Source organism: Penaeus monodon, chromosome 35 (genome assembly GCF_015228065.2).
Source record: "Penaeus monodon isolate SGIC_2016 chromosome 35, NSTDA_Pmon_1, whole genome shotgun sequence".
NCBI lineage: Eukaryota > Metazoa > Arthropoda > Malacostraca > Decapoda > Penaeidae > Penaeus > Penaeus monodon.
This window is the reverse complement of record NC_051420.1, coordinates 26,965,326-26,972,825: the sequence shown is the minus strand read 5'-3', so window position 1 is coordinate 26,972,825 and position 7,500 is coordinate 26,965,326. Positions and strand designations below refer to the sequence as shown.

At 42.9% G+C, this 7,500-nt stretch overlaps 1 protein-coding gene across 1 annotated transcript in view; it reads right to left on the bottom strand.

Moving 5' to 3' along the window:
• The window catches only part of LOC119595284 (EH domain-containing protein 3-like), a 65,924-nt gene that overhangs the window by 54,314 nt on the left and 4,110 nt on the right, over positions 1-7,500 (bottom strand). The gene's annotated exons all lie outside the window — the stretch shown is intronic.

Genomic DNA, 7,500 nt, shown 5'->3' with positions numbered 1-7,500 from the left:
AAGTAGAGGATAGGGAGGGGGAGGAGAGGGAGAAGAGGGAGGAGGAGAAGAGGGAGGAGGAGAGGGGGGAGGAGGAGAGGGGGGAGGAGGAGAGGGAGGAGGAGGAGGAGAGGGAGAAGGGGAAGAAGAAGAGAGGAGAGGGTGGAAGAGGGAAAAGGGGAAGAGTAGAAGATGGAGAAGGAACGACGGAAAGCGAAGGAAAGAAAGGGGAAAGGGCGACAGGGGTCAAAAAGAGAAGAGGAGGCGATGATTGCAGACATGGGAAGAAAAGGAAGAAGTTGGATAAGGAAAGAAGAAGGGGAAGGAAGAGAGGAGAAGGGGAAGGGGGGGATAAAGGAAGGGAAAATAAGAGAGAAAGGGGGCGAAAGGGTGAAAGGTTGAGAGGGGTGAGGAGGAGGAGGAGGAGGAGGAGGAGGAGGTGGAGGAGGAGGAGGAGGAGGAGGAGGAGGAGGAGGAGGAGGAGGAGGAGGAGGTGGTGGTGGTGGTGGAGGTGGAGGTGGAGGTGGAGGTGGAGGTGGAGGTGGTGGTGGTGGTGGGTGGAGGAGAGGGAGCAATACAATAGAAGGGGAGGGATGGGGCAAAAAGGAGTGGGGAAGGGGGGGGGGGCGGAAAAACACAGCACAGCAGTATAAACAACCCCCCCCCATTCCCGCGCACACAGGTGAAACTTGCCTGTTTTTTTAACACAGGTGAGGGAGGGGGAAGAGGGAGGGGGAGAGAGAGAGAGAGAGAGAGAGAGAGAGAGAGAGAGAGAGAGAGGAGAGAGAGAGAGAGAGAGAAAGAGGGGAAGAGAGAGAGAGAGAAAGAGGGGGAAAGAGAGAGTGGGGAAGAGGAGGAAAGAGAGAGAAAGGGGAAGAGGGATGGAAGGGAAAGAGGGAAAGGGAGGAGAGCTCCCCTCCCAGCCCACCCCCACCCCCCTCTCCTAAAACTTTAAATAAGGAAACACTTGCCGTTTCCCGTGGCGGATGTGCCACTGCTTGCGGTTGCGCCGCATACTGAATGGCACGTGTGGGGAGGAAGGGGGGGGGGGAGGGGGAGGGAAGAGGGAGAGAGGGGGAAAGGGAGAAAGGGAAAGAGGGGGAGGGAGGGAGGGAAGGAGACAGAAGGAGAGATGGGAGGGAGGGAGGGAGGGGGAGAGAGAGGGGTAGGGAGGGAGGGAGGGAGGGGGAGGGAGGGGGAGGGAGGGAGAGGAAAATAAGAAACGGAGGAGGGAGTAGGAGGAGGAGAACGCGTCCCGGTGAAACGAAGAAGTGCAGTAAGAGAGAAGGGGAGGAATGACAGAAAAAAATGCGAATGAACATGTGTATCATACTCGTAATGCAGATCCATTTACCACAAACAGATTCACTGTCTCTCCCTCCCTCTTCATCTCCAGCCTCTCCCTTCAGCCTCCTTCCCTTGTTCTCCCTTCTACACTTCTTCCCATTCCCTCCCCTCCCCTCCCCTCTCTTCGCTATCTCTCCTCTCCCTCCCTTCCCTTCCCTCCCTCCCCTCCCCTCCCTTCCCCTCCCCTCCTCTTCCCCTCCCCTCCCCCCTCTTACCCTCATGCCCCCCTCCCCGCCGCTAGATCCGTTACCCCCTCAATTACCCCGCCCGGTATCAGATACCCTGTCACGCTCATAGTAACTGATTCTGACACGCGCGCGCGCACGCACAAACACATACAGTTGAGTTGGTTAAGAGTCGCTGTTCCTTTTTTTATCAGATTTAAAAGTCTCAAGAACTGACTAGAGGGTAGGGGGGAGGGGGAAGAGGGGAGGGGGAAGAGGGGAGGGATGGTGAGGGAAGGGATGGTGAGGGGAGGAAGAGACGGGGATAGGAAGAGGGAGGGATGGTGAGGGGAGGGAGGAAGAGACGGAGAGGGGAAGAGGGGAGGGATGGTGAGAGGAGGAAGGAAGAGAAGGGGAGGGGAAGAGGGGTAAGAGAATATGAAAATACACATGAGAAGGAGAATGCGAGAGGGAGAGAAAAAAAAACGACATAAACGGGGGGAGGGAAGGGAGGGAGGAGAGTGGGAGGGAGAGGGAGAGAGACAGACCATCGGGTAGACAGAAACTGAGAGGAAAGAGAACCAGACAAGAAATAAAAAAGGAGAAAGAAAACTAAACCCCAACATAAAGAAAGAACACAAAGATGGGGCGGATCTGTCACCCGCCCCCCCCCACCCCTCCTTTCCCTCCCTCCCACCCCGAGTCCCAGCTCTCTCTCTTCTCTTTCTTTTCTCTTTCTTTCTTTCTCTTTCTCTTTCTCTCTCTCTCTCTCTCTTTCTTTCTTTCTTTCTTTCTTTCTTTCTTTTTTCTCTCTCTCTCTCTATCTTCTATCTATCTATCTATCTCCCTCTTTCCCTCTCTCTCGGGTGAGCAAACACACTCGCCCATGTTCACGCCGCCGCCATGAGTGTCAGCGCAGGCAGCGTTGCATGCTCCCGCCTTGGCCCTCGCTCCGCCTCGAGTCCGGCGCTGGCAGAGCAGCATGACACCGTGGCTGGCGGGTGACACCGTGGCTGGCGGGTGACACCGTGGCTGGCGGGTGACACCGTGGCTGGCGGGTGACACCGTGGCTGGCGGGTGACACCGTGGCTGGCGGATGACACCGTGGCTAGCGGGTGACAGCGGCGGCGGCGGCGGCGGCGGCGAGGTGGGCACTCCCCACTCAGCGCCAAGGAAACTGTACCGAGACTTTTCGGAGAGTGATGAATAAAATGAATGAAATGAATAAAAATGGACGATGCCTTTTCGAAGGGAGTCCCTGAAGAGGCCATGAACACAAGAGATTCACATTCGAAGATCACGTGAACGACGATGACGTCATGACCGCGAAAAAAAAGAGAAACTCCGAGCCACGTACGCTTACGATGACGTCATCGCCCGTACTGGAACGATGACGACAAGGTCACGTGATCAAGAGTGACGTCACACACCACGTGACTAGACCTGCTTGCTTCCACGATTACCTGCGTCAGGAATTTAAATGCCACATTCCACCTACTTTTTTTTCTCTCTCGGTAACACAGCCGCTGTTTCTGGTCCGCACAAGTTCTCCTACTTCCACCCCCTCCCCCCCACTTCTCCCCCTCCCCCCTCCCCCTCATTCCTTGCCTCACTCCTCTCTCTCCCTCCCGCCCCTTCCCCCCTACCACTCACTAACCATTTCCCCCTCCCTCTCTTCCACCTTTCCCTCCCCCTCAAACGATAAAGCATTTCTTCGAATTTGGGACACAAAGACACGACCAGGAAACTCATAAGCCTACGACAGAAAACGAAATTCATTAAAAAAGAAAAAAAAATCTATCTACACCCGCAATAAAGACACTCGTTCATCCTCTCTTCCTTCACGCCCACACACGCCCATCCACGCCCTTCAAGAAACGGTCTTCAGACGGAGAGGGAAAAAAACGGAAACGTAATGACAAAAGGAAAGAAGAAAAAAAAAAAAAGTTTCCTTCCATGTAGCAAACCTTTCTTCCGACGAATGAACAGGAAAAATACGGGAAAATGGAAAAAAAAGTAAAAAAAAAATCCCGTTAGACAGAGGTCACGTGACTCTCTGTGACCGATTTGCAGCTCCTTTTAACTTCTTGGCCGAACGTGGTCTAATTTTTTCGCCTCTGACGCGTGTATTCTGTACGCTTGGCGGGGAGGGAAAGGAGGAGGGGGACGGGGAGGAGGGAGGAGGAGGGAGGAAGGGGAGGGGGAGGGAGGGAGGGAGGGAGGGAGGGAGGGAGGGAGGGAGGGAGGAAGGGAGGGGAGGGAGGGAGGGAGGGAGGGAGGGAGGGAGGGAGGAGGGAGGAGGAGGGAGGGAGGGGTAGGGATAGGAATAGGGGGGGGGAGAGAGAGAGAGAGAGAGAGAGAGAGAGAGAGAGAGAGAGAGAGAGAGAGAGAGAGAGAGAGAGAGAGAGAGAGAGAGAGAGAGAGAGAGACACTTGTATATGCTACAGAACTAAATATTAGTTCCCACACACACAATAACAAAAGCGGAAAGGTACAAAACCAGCGAAAATCCAACACGAAAAGGAAACAAAGAGTTTGAAGAGAAAGGCTGGGAAATCCTCAGAAGGAAAGAAAGTTGAAAAGTTGTCGAAAAACATAACAACTATGGTGACCGAACTTTTTTTTTTTTTTTTTAATCTTAATCTTTCAAAAATATCCTAATCATTTCCTTATTTCTTCGCAAAACTCGTTTCTAAACCGCACAGCAAAGTCACTCGTATTCGAACTTATTCACGGATTCTCATAAGAACCGCAGACCAAGGTTGAGACCTACCGTGACTGTCATTGTCATGTCAACCAGAGCGTGACAAGAGGGGGGAGGGGGAGGGGGGGGGGAGGGGGAGAGGGAAAAGAAAGAAGTGGGGAGGTTAAAAGGGGGGGGGGTGAATGCAGATGGTAGTGTGTGGTGGAAATGGAGAAAATTGGGGAAACATGTAGAGGAAGGGAGGGAGGGAGAGGAAGGAGGAAGGGAGGGAGGGAGAGGAAGGAAGGGGGAGGGAGGGAGAGGGAAGGGTGAAGGGAGGGAGGGAGAGGAAGGAAGGGGGAGGGAGGGAGAGGGAAGGGTGGAGGGAGGGAGAGGGAGAAAGGGAGAGGAAGGAGGAAGGGAGGGAGGGAGAGGAAGGAGAGGAAGGAGGAAGGGAGAGGAAGGAGGGGGGAGGGTGGAGGAGAGAGGATGAGGGGAAGGGGGAGATAAATAGATAGAGAGAGAATGAGAGAGAAAGGGAGAGTGGAGGGAGGGAGGGAGAGAATGAGGGAGAGAGAGAGAGAGAAAAAGGGAGAGAGAGAAAAAGAGAGAGAAAAAAAAGAGAGAGAGAAAAAGAGAGAGAAAAAAAGAGAGAGAGAAAAAGAGAGAGGGAGTAATAGAGGAGAACAATGGGAGAGACAAAGAAAAAAAATAAAGGGGAATAAAGAATGACAAGATAAAGAAAGAGGAGATGGAGGGTGCAGATGAAAAGGGGAAGGGAAGAGAACAAACAACCAGGATACATGAAATGATCCTAAATTCAAATCATAGGAGTTATATGAACCTACACAGGAAAGACAAAAATAAAAATAAACAAAGAGAGAAGGAGGATGAGAATGAGTGTAGTGTGAGGGAAGGGAAAAGTTGGAAAAAAAAAAACATAAAAGTAAAAAAATAAAATAAAAATAAAAATGAAAATACCAACAGCTTTTTTTTATTTCATTGCACCATCTAGCCATGAACAAGCAATAAAGGCGTATGACCAAATCAACAAATCTTCTAACGTACTTGTAAAAACTCGAGAAAACGCTACAAAATACACCCAAAAACAAAATAGCACAAAAGAATCGCAAGTATTTGTATCATAAAATCTAAAACAGAATTATTCATTTTGAAATAGACTGTGGTAATGGTTAAAGGTTAGAAGAAATAAATGTATGTGTTATGAAAGCAAAAGCAAGAACTCGTCTCATCCTACAACCATGTCACTGTGAATTTTGCCTTCCTTTTAAAAAGAGTTTGCGAAAAGGACTAAATCCACAAATGAAAAGTTTTACTCATCTATACAATATCATACAATAGTTATATATTGAGAATTAAACACAATATCCATGACTAACTCAAGCAGAAGAGTCTACAAAAAAAGTTAAATCTATCCACAAAGAATCTCCAGAAATCTAAAAAAAAAAAATCATCATCTCCCCAAAAAGCTGACAGATAAAAGAAAAAAGAAACACCCAAATTAAATCCTTGTTCTATCCATTTACTAAATTCTATGGCATATTAACGGTGATTTTGCCGCACCAAAAATGGGGTACCGACTAAGCCTACTTTTGTTCCCCTGAAGATTATCAAACCACACTCCCTCATCCGAAATTCCTTACGTATCCCAATCAAAACAATTACCAGTAAGGAATCTACTTTTAAACAAGACAACAGACTTCCATCATATTCTATGCTATCTCGGATAAACACACATTTCAACTCTGCTATTGATACTTGTGCCACATTTCTCCCGTCAAGGAAAAAAACTGATGAGCGACATTAGCGTTGCACAGCTGCAGGTTGATGTCAGCTTTAAAGCATCTAGCAGCAACAATGCAAAATGACAAACACCCAGACAGATTTGTGCACATGAAATATGTCTAAATACAATTTGGCAAACTACTGAGAATTCTATTTTTTTATTTTTATTTTTTAATACTAGAAAGCTAATATGCATACATATATATAAATATACATCACACACACACACAAACACACACACACACACACACACACACACACACACACACACACACACACACATACACATACACATACACATACACATACACATACACATACACATATATATATATATATATATATATAATATATAATATACATATATACACATATATATACATATATACACACAACATACATAACATATATAATACATAATTTAATATACTATATATATATATATAATATATACAAATATATATATATATACACATACATAATAATATATATAATACTAACATATATATACAATAATATCATACATTTTATATAATACATCATAATACATATATATATATACATATAATATATATATAATATAAACATAATATAATATAATATATACAACATAAATAATACATATAATACATATACATAATATATATATATATACACATATTATATATATAATAATACATATATATATATATATATATACATACATACATATAATATATATAACATATAATACATAATATAATATATTATATAACATATATATATATATATATTAAACATAATATATATAAATATACATACATAATATATATAATACATATATATATAATATACATACATACTATAATATAATATACAACATACTATATATATAAACATAAAAATATATATAAAAAATATATACAAATAAATAAATAAAAAATATATATACATATACATACATATAATATAATACACATATACATACATAAATATAATATATATACACCATATATAACATATAATATCATAATATATGCATATAAATATATATATATATATATAATATATAATTAATTATTACTAATATACATACATAAATAAGCTAAATAACAATATGCTACAAATATATATACATATATCACATAAGATATAATACATATATATACATATATGTAACATTAATAATACATATATATAACAAAAATATATAATATAGAAACATACATAATATAATACATTACATAAGAATTACATATGATATATACATATATGTATATACATATACATAGACATATACACACACATACATATAAATATATATACATATATCTATACATAAATATATAGGTTATACATATACATATCTATATCTATTTATATATACATATATACAATATATATATTTATTTATTCATTATACAAATATAATAGATATATAATATATATAGATATATAATAATATATATATATATATATATATATATATATATATAAATATAAAAATATAAATATATATGAATAAAAAATTTTTTTATATAT